Source organism: Sander lucioperca, chromosome 19, assembly GCF_008315115.2.
Source record: "Sander lucioperca isolate FBNREF2018 chromosome 19, SLUC_FBN_1.2, whole genome shotgun sequence".
Lineage (NCBI taxonomy): Eukaryota > Metazoa > Chordata > Actinopteri > Perciformes > Percidae > Sander > Sander lucioperca.
Genome location: NC_050191.1, coordinates 25,781,237 through 25,794,911, shown reverse-complemented (window position 1 = coordinate 25,794,911; position 13,675 = coordinate 25,781,237).

Below are 13,675 nucleotides of genomic sequence, written 5' to 3'. Positions count from 1 at the left end.
CGTTCCAGACTTCAGGCTGTAATTGACTGCAAAGGATTTGCAACCAAGTATTAAAAAGTGAAAGTTTGATTTATGATTGTTAATCTGTCCCATTACTTTTGGTCCCTTAAAAAGTGGCAGGCACATATACAAACTGTTGTAATTCCTACACCGTTCACCTGATTTGGATGTAAATACCCTCAAATTAAAGCTGAAAGTCTGCAGTTAAAGCACATCTTGTTCGTTTCATTTCCAATCCATTGTGGTGGTGTATAGAGCCAAAAAGATTAGAATTGTGTCGATGTCCCAATATTTATGGACCTGACTGTATTTATTGAGTTTCCTCTAACTCTAATTGAGTATACAGTTAATACTCAATTGAATTCCCTCTGCAAAACAGTGTAGCATATGTCTCGGGCTTATTGTGAAAGGTAAAAACGGAAAGAATGTTTCTGGCATACGCTGCCATTGTAAGGGTTGAAAGGAGTAATAAAGTTTGCTGACGTACAGTCTGTAGTTGGGACAGCAGCCTCCGTGTTGTTGTTTGGTGATCCTCATAAGTAAACACTACTTGTGACAAAAACAACAGTTCGAAAAAATATATTGACATGCAACATAATCGTCCCTGGTGTGCAATGGTCTTTAATCTCACCTCTGATATTTTTGATTAAGAGCTACTCTCTGGCGAAGCCACAAACCAGAAATGTAAGACTCAAACTATGATGTCATCAGGTTACTAAGCTGCTTCATAGACAATGAATGTGAAACTAATTTTGTAGAATAAAAAAAAACCAAATGAGGTTTATTCTATGTTAGCATTTTATTTCTGAAACAGAAACTCTACCCGTTACCTCTGAACATCCCCCTGGGTGTTCTCAGTGTCATCTTTGAAATATTTCTCAATTCATTGTTTTTGGAAAAGCTCCAGACATTATATCAGATGACATCACAAATTTGAGTTTTTAGATTTTGGAGAGAGTTGTTCATGTTCACTGACATTTTTAACACACATGTATGAATTCCCAAATTGCCCATAGTTCCCCTTTTGCTATAATTCAATGTACCAGACAGTTTTTGCTCCCATAAGTTTATTCATATGTGAACTTTAAGGATAGCACTGTTTAAATAGTGCATTTCTTTGTAAAGCATGCAGTAAATGGTCATTCTATAATACTTTCTGGTTATGATACATCTTAAAATCTCATACATCTCAAATAGGGATCTTCAGTGAATGGATTGGACAATGCTGTAAAATGTCAGCAGAAAAAATTATATATTTATTGCGTGTATAAGTAGTTGATGCAATTGCACTTTTACATAGCCCTTTTGGTTTTTGTACATTCAAAACCCCATTTACTAATGAGGAAGTTGTGAACATATATTGGTTAGTAATAGTAATTACTATCAAATAATGTTTATGAAGTAAATCCCATATAAGAAAAGTCTGTAGATATATTGGTGTTGCTTGTTATTACTGTCAAATGAAGTTTATATAAAATAAACATGTATGTACATATAATGGAGAGTTGCTTGTTATTACTGTCAAATAATGTTTATATAAAGTAAACCCCCTACTTCAATGAGGAAAAGTCTGTAGATATACCAGATAGTTGCTTTTAAGTTACTATAAAACAATGTTTATATAAAGTAACCTCATATATTAATAGTAAAGGTATGTAGATATATTGGAGAGTTGCTTCTAAATTACTATAAAACTATGTTTATATAAAGTAAACCCCGTACAATAATGGTAAAAGTATATATATATATTGGATAGTTGTTTGTAATTACTATAAAGAACAGTTTATATAAAGTAAGCCCCCATACAATAATGAGGTACAGTCTGTAGATATACTGGATAGTTGCTTGTTATTACGGGCAAATAATGTTTATATAAAGTGAACACCCATACAATAATGGTAAAACTATGTGTATATATCGGATATTTGCTTGTATATATAAAGTAAACCTCGTATATTAATGGTAAAGGTATGTAAATATATTGGAGAGTTGCCTTTTATAACTATAAATGAATGTTTATTTAAAGTAAACAACATACATTAATGGTAAAAGTATGTCGATATATTGGAGAGTTGCTTGTAAATACTCTCAAATATTGTTTATATAAAGTAATGACTATTATTACAATGTTTCTGGAAGGTATTATCCCATTATCTATCATTATCTATTCTCTTTTTTGTACAGTAAAAAAACAGTATTAAACAGGAATTTACCGTAAATAGATTGGATAATCATAAAATAAATGCCTAAAGGAGGGTATTTGAAAGTCATTTTACATAATTTTTATGTGTTTTACATCCAGGAATCTGTACTTTAACAGGGAGTTCTTGTGGATGGATTGAATAATCTTGTGAATTTACCAAAGAAAACCGTATGAAAACAGCAGTTTTCGTTTAAATTATGTAATTTTAAGGTATTTCTGCAATATTTCTTAGTTTTGATAAAGATTTATACAGTTGTTTAACATTCTAGAAATGTTTTATAACAAGAATTTGTTTTAATTCTACAATAGTTATACTGTAAAAATACAGAAAATATTTACAGGAAATTTCTGTATTTAAAAAAAGAATTTTTCTGTAAAATAATGTAAGGTTTTTTACTGTAATTTGACGGTAAGTGTTTGGCAACTTTGCTGCCAGACTTTTTACCGTTTTTTTACGATTCTTTTTTTTACAGTGTATATATAAAGTAAAAAGTACAATGTTTATGTAAAGAAGATAAAGGTCTATACCCTTTTATCCAAAAAGGTTAGTTGTGTCATCTCTGATGTATTATCTGTCTGCTATTTGACCAAATCACATTAATTTCAGCCTCCAGGCTTCATTCACCTTTAACTCGCTGAATTTTTTAGCTTCTTAAACTTGTATATAATATACCCACCATGGATTAAAAGAACACTTTTCTGTCTTTATTTCGGTCTGTGTGTGTGTGTGTGTGTGTGTGTGTGTGGCTGGGTAGGTGCGTGCGTGCATGTGTGCGTGCGTGCGTGCGTGCGTGCGTGCGTGTGTAAATGGACTTTTTATATAGCGCTTTTCTAGTCTTAACGACAACTCAAATCGCTTTTACAGAGTACAGGAACCATTCACCATTGACACACATTCACACACTGTGGCCGAGGCTGCCGTACGAGGTGCCACCTGCTCATCATTAACAACATAAACACTCACACGCATTTACACTCGGATGTGCAGCATCGGGGGCAACTCGGGGTTCAGTGTCTTGCCCAAGGACACTTCGACATGGGACTGCAGGGCCAGGGATCGAACTACCAACCTTCGATTGGCAGGTGACCGCTCTACCACTGAGCCACAGTCGTCCATGTGTGTGTGTGTGTGTGTGTGTGTGTGTGTGTGATATGTTCATGGCTTTATTTTCCATGTTTTTGTGTCTAAGTGATTGATGGGAACAACAATCTTTGACATTGGTCCAGTATTAAGCGTAGAGAGTTTCAGTGAAAACAAAAGTAAAAGTCCCTTTCCACAAAGAACCTGTTGGTTCAGTGTTGTGCAACATGTCGGCCCAAATAAACTGTTTCACATTCATCTGCTGATGGGTCTGATCTGTTTCCTGATACTTCTGGCTCGGTGCCTGCTTCTTCTCAGACACTTAATCACGTGTTGTTTTGTGTTTTGGGGAATGACATGTCATGACAACCTTTAGTCTGGAATGTATGTGGGGCAGATTAATATGAAACACACACACACACACACACACACACACACACACACAAATATCCCAGTTTTAAATATCTGTACATATTTATATCTAATGTTACATTTTACTGTCTTTACATTTTTATTAGAATATACTAATAGAAATAAACTTTTGTTTGAGAGTGAGAGAGAGAGGGAGCGAGAGGGAGAGAGAGAGAGGGAGAGGGAGGGAGACAGAGGAAGAGGGAGAGACACAGAGAGAGAGAGAGGGAGTGAGGCATAGAGAGAGGTTGGGAGAGGGAGAGAGAGAGAGGGAGAGAGAGAAACAGAGAGAGAGAGAGAGAGAGGGAGAGAGAGAAAGAGAGAGAGAGAGGGAGAGACAGAGAAACAGAGAGAGAGAGAGAGAGAGAGAGACACCACCCAGTCCTCGTGCAGCTGCAGTTTCCTCGCGCAGAGTAATCCTTCAATCAGCGGAGCAAGACAGCAGAGAGAGAGAGATTAATGTTTTGACATTTTAAAGTTCTTCAAATAACTGAAGGTAAGTTCAGATTCTTAACCAGACTCCACTTGAATGGGTATCAGTGCGCGCTGTTAATGCTTAAACATCACGTAAGACGACATCAGGAAAAACTTCTAAAAGTGTCAATATCTTTTAAATCCGCACGGCGTGGTGAATTTGATGGTAGGCGAATGAAAGAGTGGAAACTTTGACTTTGTAAAATATCATAAATCTGATTTTCTTCCGGTGGTAATTCTTACTGGTGAGCCTGAAAACACTAAAATGAGAGATTTATAGATGGAGTCTGGCATTGCGCTACAAACTCAACACTGTAGAAAGAGTTGACTCATATTTCTGAATTGTAAATAGTGTCTAATGGTTTAGATTATAATGACTATTAATAATAATGTTCCATAGCACCAGTTACCCCCTTAAATACTTATTTTTTCAGTTTCAAAGTTAAACTTTAAAACAGTAAATAAATACATCTTTTAAAAATACATTAAAGAATTATTAAATAAAAAAGAGCATTTAAAAATAAACTGAATTAATTAAAAATGTATTCACTAATTAAATGAAGAATACAACTTTTCAAAAGGCATTTTAAAGGGCAATTCTTTCCCCATTTTCAAATACATTTCCTCGCTGCTTTTCATTATCAAATTTTAAATCTGATTTTGAAGTAATGTCCCCTTTCATGAAGACTTTCTGGGACCCTTTGGGGCCTTGTGCTGGTTGGTGGAACAAAGCAAAATAGTATGGGAACAAGCTCTCATTTATCTGCCATCCCAGAATGTGGACTAGTCAGACCTTCCCTCACAGTGCTGTGGAAGCATTCCTGGATGGGAGGAAAATGTGCTCTGGTTTTTTGGCCATTTATATAACCAATAACTAATCACAATCATCTTGGACAGAGCCGCTGCAAAATAGTCGTGCAACAGAAAACTCAGATTGGACAGATAGCCAACTAGCTGTCTGGATTTACCCTGCAGACATCTGAGGAGCAGTTAACCATAGTCCTCATAAATCCACCGGAGGTTAGAACGCCAACACAAAGAAAGAGGAAGGGGACGGACATCTGTCGGAATATCCTGCAGCACCGGAGCAATCCTGGAAGTGGAATGCAAATGATATAGACTAGGACATGCTAGACTGGCCTAGGCTATAGGACTAGGACATACTAGACTGGCCTAGGATATAGGACTGGGACATGCCAGACTGGTCTAGGATATCAGACTAGGACATGCTAGACTGTCCTAGGATATAGGACTAGGACATGCTAGGCTGGCCTAGGATATAGGACTAGGACATGCTAGACTGGTCTAGGATATAGGACTAGGACATGCTAGACTGGCAGAGGCCACATGTGTCAAACTCAAATCCGGCCCCTCACAGATTTGAATCTGGCCAACAAATCAGTTTAGGTTCACAAAACATTTTGGCTTGCCTTGTTATGTGCTAAACCAAAAAGACATAAAATGTAATTAATGTTTTGCTTGATTTGCTAAACTCTATGAACTTTTTTACTGACTCTTTTAGGTCTTTATGTCGACCAAACTGAAAGTGAGAAGATTATGAGACATGCAATAATACAGTCAAAGTTATTGACTTTTTCTACATAAAAGCATGTCAATAAACTAGGACTGTGCAGAAAAAGTAGAGTCAACAGTCTGTCCATTTCCTAGGAAACCAGTAATCAGATTACAACTGGTATGAAGGCAGCTGTGGACTGGAGAAACTACACTTTTGTCTGTCAGTTTTATTTTTCCTAATGTTTTTTTGCAGATAGGCCTACTTTACTGCGTGCATTGAACAGGTGAACTTGTTTCAGATGCTGCTCTGGGCTAAAAAAATGCAGTGCGCTGTGTAACTTTGGATTCAGAGATACACACACACACACACACACACACACACACACACACACACACACACACACATCCAATCACAGCTCTGTAAACATATGGTCTCTGTGATTTTACGTGTCAGAGAGGAGAGTAAAGTTCTCCCATTAACCGGTTTATTAAACCACTCAAACAGTGACACAAAGAACATTATCATTATTATTAGATGGGTTGTAATGTCTCACTGAAAATAAAATGTACACAAATGCTACGTAAAAGCCCGTTGATTTTCTCCATAAAGATTTAGATTCTGATCCATAAAGTGTAAACCCTCCGAGGTAGACTGACCCCGAGCTAACAGAGGTTTCTGCTCCGGTAGAAGACACACGGGTACAAATAACCTGAACCTGTTATAGAATATAGAAACAAACATAGATTCATTTTAATACATAATATATGCTAACTATTTCTGCTTTCCTCTCTCAGATCCATCCATCCACCCATCCATCCATGATGAATATTAATGCTGGAGGCGGTGGAGGAGGAGGACGAGGAGGAGGAGGAGGAGGAGCCGGAGGCGACGTTAATATATGTACATATTACATACATAACGTGTCTCTCTCCCTCTCTCTCTCTCTCTCTCTCTCCCTCGCTCTCCCTCTCTCTCTCCCCCTTTTTCCTCCCCCTCTCCCTCTCTCTCTTTCTCTCTCTCTCTCTCCCTCCCTCTCTTTCTCTGTCTCTCTCTCTCTCTCTCTCTCCCCCTCTCCCTCCCCCTCCCACTGCCCCTCCATCTCCCTCTGTGTGTGTGTGTGTGTGTGTGTGTGTGTGTGTGTATATACATATATGTACTATATGTAGTCTGTACTTGGTTAGGATCTGTCTCTGCTTTCTATCTCTGACAGTAGAGAGATATTCTGCTAATTCATAATCTCTTTTTAGGGTTAGGTAACATTCTAATCTACTTTGGCTTTTAGTTTCTTCTCTCCAATGTTCCAGATGGGTTTCTTTGCACTGTGCTATAAATTTACTCTGCTTGGTGTTTTGGGGAACAGTGTTGTCGTGAGGCTGCTCAGACTGTGTCTGAGGGGGAGGATGTTATCCTCAGTACCAGGGGACTCTTTTCTGGGCTCAGCTCTTGAGTCCGGAGGGCTTTAGAGTGGAGGGTGTCTTGGGGGCTGAGAATGTTAATTATCTGCTCTGCTCTGCATGCATTTGTTTGTTTGTTGTTTGTTGTTGTGTTTCTGTGTATGTGTAAAATATATGTGCAGAATTCTGTATGAAGAGATTCTGTTGGATGTCTGTCCCAGCGGGTATAGTTCTGATAACTGAGTAAACCCCATACTTCACTACTAACGTGTTCTCTTAATTGCATGTAGGGCTCTTCGAGCTTTTTCTTTTAGTGCATTCACTGTCATGTTGAAACTCCCTGATGCTGATATGGTTATACCTGATATGGTTATACCTCTCTCTCCTTCTCTCCCTCTCTCTCTCTCTCTCTCTCTCTCTCTGTCTCTCTCTCTCTCTCCGTCTCTCTCTCTCTCTCTCCATCTCTCTCTCTCTCTTAGTTTACATCGACAACAGTGGTATCAACAATGGCATCAACAGCGGCGGCTCTAACGAAGACCCTACATGTCTGCAGTGTTGTACAGGCATTCTGTGTTTCCCGTGTCTTCTCTGTTTTTCCTGTTGTCTTTTCTGTTGTTCGTAATTGTGTGTCTGGACTTACTACACCCTGCTACGCTCTGCGTTTCCCCGCAGTGTCCGACTGCGTCCTGCCGCGTCCAACCGCGTCCACCCAGGCTGCTGTGCCACACTACACCCCGTAACGCCCTGCTGTGCCCTACTATGACATGAACTACTATGACTACCATTGTGATCACTGCTTCACTATCTTTATTATGACTATTATTGCCACCATTCACCACTCCCCCAACTGGTGCCGTCAGACACCGCCTACCAAGAGTCTGGGTCTGTCCGAGGTTTCTTCCTAACAAAAAAGGGAGTTTTTCCTTGCCACTGTCGCAATAGCTACTGCTAATGCTTGCTCTTGAGGCAACCACTGTAATAGTTGGGGCTTCGTAAAGTACAGAGTTTGGTCTAGACCAGGGGTGGCGAACCTGTGGCTCTTGAGCCGTATGCGGCTCTTTGCCTGCTCCTGTGAGGCTCTTACTGTGTGGCTGGGGGCTGTGTCATTGGTTGATTGTTGTCTTTAACTTTTCTGAAACATACAGTATTTCAGATAAGTAAAAAAAAAAAAAACATTTGAATGCATCTGCCAATACTGCCAATACATTTGCCAATTATTTTAAAATGGAAAATAATGCAGCAGAGTTTTGAGGACAGATTCTGCAACCTGAGGAAAAACAGCAGCCACAGATCACCTTCCTTCGTTAACCCTTTCACTGCTGAATCCGATTGTTTGAAAGCCCCTTTAGTGACAAATGAGTGAGAGAGTTGCTTCGAGTGACCACAACCGAGTTCAAGCAAGACCTGAAAAGGATTGTGGATAACAAAGACTGTCAGGTTTCCCACTGAGTCAATCTAAGTGAGAAAAAAAACTATGAAAACTGCTATGTATTATGACTGTCATCAGATCTGGAAGACACTGTTGCGGTTGTAGTGTGGATGTGCATGTGTTGTGTGGCTTTTTGCTATGGTGCGGTTTTTTTTGTGGCTCTTTATACCTAACTGGTTGGCCACCCCTGGTCTAGACCTACTCTATCTGTAAAGTGTCTCGAGATATCTCTTGTTATGATTTGATACTATAAATAAAATTGAATTGAATTGAATTGAATTGTTAGTCTCTAGTGTTAGAAACTGTTCCCTATCACAGAAATAGTTCCCTTTATCCTGTGTTCTTCATTTTGTAGTGGTGTTTGAATTCTCTGCGGTTAATTTCATTCACTATATAGTCCACTATAAAATACCCACAATGCACTTCTAATCTGAGCGTACATACGATGTACTGTACATGTTACTCCTGTATCCCACAATGCAACGCAGTCTCTGTGTGTGTTTCCCGGGGGAGAAGAAGAAGCAGAAGCACCTGCGAAAACTGAAAAGCACATGCAACATACATATGTATACTGTATGTTGCATGGGTATGTAGTTCAGTATTTAGTAAACACTATATAGGGATTAGAGAGTGAGGCTGGGCTGTGGTCAAATAGTCAGATTTGCTTAGGAAGGTTCCTAACGGAGTGAAATGACCAGGAAGTAGTGAAGTGGCTGCCATGATAAGATATATATCTTATATATATATATATATATATATATATATATATATATATATATATATATATATATATGTGTTTTTGTTTTTGTTAAAAACTCACTACAGATATGACTACATCATTTTGACCATGTATAAAAGTAGGAATATTATGTGAGAAATGCGTGGATCGGCTCTGACGGAATTCAAATCAATTACCTGAAATACCCCACCCACCCAAATAAGTTATTTTCACCCTTTCTAAAGTCTCTGTAGGATTTTGTTTTTAAATGTTGCATTGTAGTGATGTATCAGTGTTTTAAGATTTACTGTAATGATGAGAATGCTGTTTTTGGTAACTGTAAATGTTTCCATGCGCTCAGTAATGCCACTGTAGCTGATATCGTGGGGTATTCAAACAGCAAAACTAAAAACTGTAGTTATAAACTTGACAAAGAAATCATAACTTTTAGCTTCTGAAATAACTTAAGTTACGCTACTGACTGCTGTCCTTGTGCGTAAATGTGCACAGCAGCAGCAGACAGCTCAGCTGTGTTTACAGTTTAAAGAACATTGTCCTCATTAATAATGTATTTCTTTCACCCACCTGCAACCATCTAACCCTTATAACAGAATATGTAGCCTACAGTAGATCTGTAGTTCTAACGCGTTGTGTTTATCTTGCATACATGTAACAATTATTGTCGTACAATCATCTTAATTGGGATTCATGTGGACACATATGAGTGGGCAGGAGGGTGAGCTGAGCAACCATTAATGAAAATAAACTTTATTTGCTGAACACCTTTCATATAAGAAACAGCCTACAGTGTTTTATAATGACTTAATGACATGCAGCGAGTGCTTCACATGAAACGACATCATTATTGCAGAATGAGAAGGGAAATAAAATGGTGATGAAGTCATATTTCCCACCGGGTTGTCTACGTTTATTAAAGGAGAATTCCGGCAATTTTTACGTCAATCTTGATCACTAGAAGTATGTGAGTACTGTCGATAGCAAAAACAAACGAGCCGAATCAGTGCTAGCAATATGGAGCTGCTGCAGCTAATGCCGAGAGCTCCCACTTAGCTAAAACAGCAGTTTTGGGGGCATATCATAAAGAGTGCCTTTGTGCCTCTTTAACAGACACAAAATGCAATTAAAATATCTGTGCAACATGAACAGGGCCCTTACATGACAACAAGATGCGTTTTCAACTCAGACATTGTTTAAATTCACTTACCCTGTTAGCTGCTAGCTGCCGTCTGGGATGAGTGAATGTGTTCAGCCAGGCTTCAGCAATAATCATCACGCAGCAGTTCTATGTGTATTTGTAGCATATATATCCATTTTGTGTGCAATCCATCTGGCGTTGGTGAATAGTAGTCTCTGCAGTGGCGAACTGTGTGTTAGTTGCCTTAGCCAGGCTAGCGGGCCTGACCGACATCCTTCTACTTCCTCCCTGCCTTCCCCGCCTGCCGCGGCCGACAACAATCCACGGGAGGTGGATGTCCTCCAGAGGACAGTTAATGCTTTTGCGGCGAAAAAAGTTTATTTCCCCCTCAAAAATAGGTAATTGAGCACTGTAGTGGTTATGATCATATCAGTGACTATGTAACTACATGGAAACGGGCCAAATGATGCCTGTTTCTTGTACAGTAATAGCGTTACTGAAGGCTAGCTCTAGTTCAATAGTTACGTTACTCCAAGCTTCTTCCCTTGTGAACACCTCCGCTCTTCACTCTTCACACACTACGCTCCGATCTGCACACTGCTGTTTACCTTTTCCTGCTACAACTGAATTCCCGCGGGACTTCAGCACAAGACTACAGCTAGCCTCCTGTAATGCTGTTACTTTACAAGAAACAGGCATCATTTGGCCCGTTTCCATGTAGTTACATAGTCACTGATATGATCATAACCACTACACTGCTCAATTACCTATTTTTGAGGGAGAAATAAACTTTTTTCGCTGCAAAAATTTCGCCACGAAAGCATGAACTGTCCTCTGGAGGACATCCACCAGACCAGCGGGCGCCCGTGGATTGTTGTCGGCCGCGGCAGGTGAGGAAGGCGGGGAGGAATTAGAAGGATGCCGGTCGGCCCTGCTAGCCTGGCTAAGGCAACTAACACACAGTTCACCACTGCAGAGACTACTCTTCACCAACGCCAGATGGATCGCACACAAAATGGATATATATGCTACAAATACACAGGGAACTGCTGCTTGATGATTATTACTGAAGCCTGGCTGAACACACTCACTCATCCTAGACGGCAGCTAGCAGCTAACAGGGTAGGTGAATTTAAACAATGTCTGAGTTGAAAACGCATCTTGTTGTCATGTAAGGGCCCTGTTCATGTTGCACAGACATTTTAATTGCATTTTGTGTCTAGTAAAGAGGCACAAAGGCACTCTTTATGATATGCCCCAAAACTGCTGTTTTAGCTAAGTGGGAGATCTCGGCATTAGCTGCAGCAGCTCCATATTGCTAGCACCGATTTGGCTCGTTTTTTTTGCTATCGACAGTACTCATATACTTATAGCGATCAAGATTAACGTAAAAATTGCCCGGAGTTCTCCTTTAAGCCTGCATGAAACATCACGTTTAGAACACACAGGGCCAAGTATCCAGATGCGCTTGTTTCACCGGCAGACTCAACATCAGTGACATCCGTCGACACATGATTACAGCCGAGTATAAGGGCAGTCAGATTCTAATTCCTTTTGAATTCTCCTTCACACCTTTCCTTGACCTCATAACGTTTACCATCGGGGTTAAGGAAAAATGGTTAGGAAATGGACTTAGGAGGTAATTTTTTGACCTTTCGACCGCAGCCTTTTTTTCTGAGGAAGGTTCCTAACGAATTGAAATGACCCAGAAGTAGTTAAGTGGCTGCCATGATAAGAGGACATCTGTACATCTGACTTTTTTCCTCAAAATATTCAACTTTTTTCCTAGAATTATTCAAAAATGAATTTCAAAATATTCAGACTTTGAAGAAAATATTATAAAAAAAAATGTTTTTTGCACTATTCTCCTCTGAGGTCTAATCTATGTTTCTCCATCTTTGTCCACCCTGCATGGTCTCCCTGTGTAATACTGCTTGTATAATCTCAACCCTGTGATGCACCATCAAGTTCAAAACATAATTTCTTTCAGGAGAACCTGGGCTATCAGGATGTGCTGCAGGGATGTCACATAAATGTATACATTGTTATAATAATAATAATACATTTTATTTAAAGCGCCTTTCATGACACCCAAGGTCACTTCACAAACAATAAAGGGCATTAATATTATAGTCATCTCTGCTGAGGTTTACACTAGGGACATGCAGTAAGCCTGTTGAGGAGGATCTCAGTGAGCGGGCAGGGATGTAAAATTCCAGTTCTCACGATAGAGCAGTGCGAGATCACCTTCCCTCCCGGATGAGTGGGGTTTACAGATGTAAACAAATCCATGCATGCGGGACTGCTTGGTTCAGGTGGAAGAAATCACTCCGCTGCCACACCTCCGCGAGACACAGAAAATCCAGTCCACGGTCCACAACGAAGTTGCCGACGAGAGACAATCCAGCTTTCAGTCGGTTTGACTGAATATCCGTGTGCATATCCGATCTGGGCAGACAGGCAAGCACAGTATGGTCAACTCCTCGATCAGGCTTCAAATGACCGTGAGCAACAGTCCAGAAACGGGAATATTTTGCCATCCTTGCGAGCCATGTAGATGTTGTTGCGACGAGATCTTTGGTGGACATACTTTGGGCGTCGGAGAATGTTTTGATGACACCAAAGCTCCGCAGAAGGTGCACAGCTCCCCCATAGCCGGTAAAATTCACTTATTAAGTATTTTCTCATCCTTACTCCAGCAGATGTAGCCTATGCATGAAGTTGTTGTGGGTAAGTAGTCCTAGTGGGCTATGGGCTTAGGCTACTGCAGTAGACTTAACTTGCATCCTCCGATCACCATGGCATCATGTCAGACTCCAACCCCGTATAAAAGAAAATGCGGCAGGGAGATGATAAAATGCATAGCTATATATAACTATTGAACTTTGCTAATGAACTGAGTATGAACATTATCAATGTATTCGTGAGAAAACAAACCAGACAGAGCGGCGTCAATCTCGCCAGCATTTCCATTACTAGGCAACCCTATATATATATATATATGACTATAGAGACAAAAGGAAAGACTAAACGGAAATTAAATCTCACAGAAATTTTTTTTGAAATCACATAGAGAATGATGACTAAACATTTTGGCTTTTGAAAAGTATTCTTGTAGGTGTTGGCAATCAGGGAAAAACAGAAATAAACTCTGTAACTAACACAAATATAAAACTATTTTGATTTAATACAAGTCCATACACTTTTATCCAAAAAGTTAGTTGTGTCATCTCTGATGTATTATCTGTTTGCTCTCAGACATCAGTCGGCCAAATCACACTCATTTCAGCCTT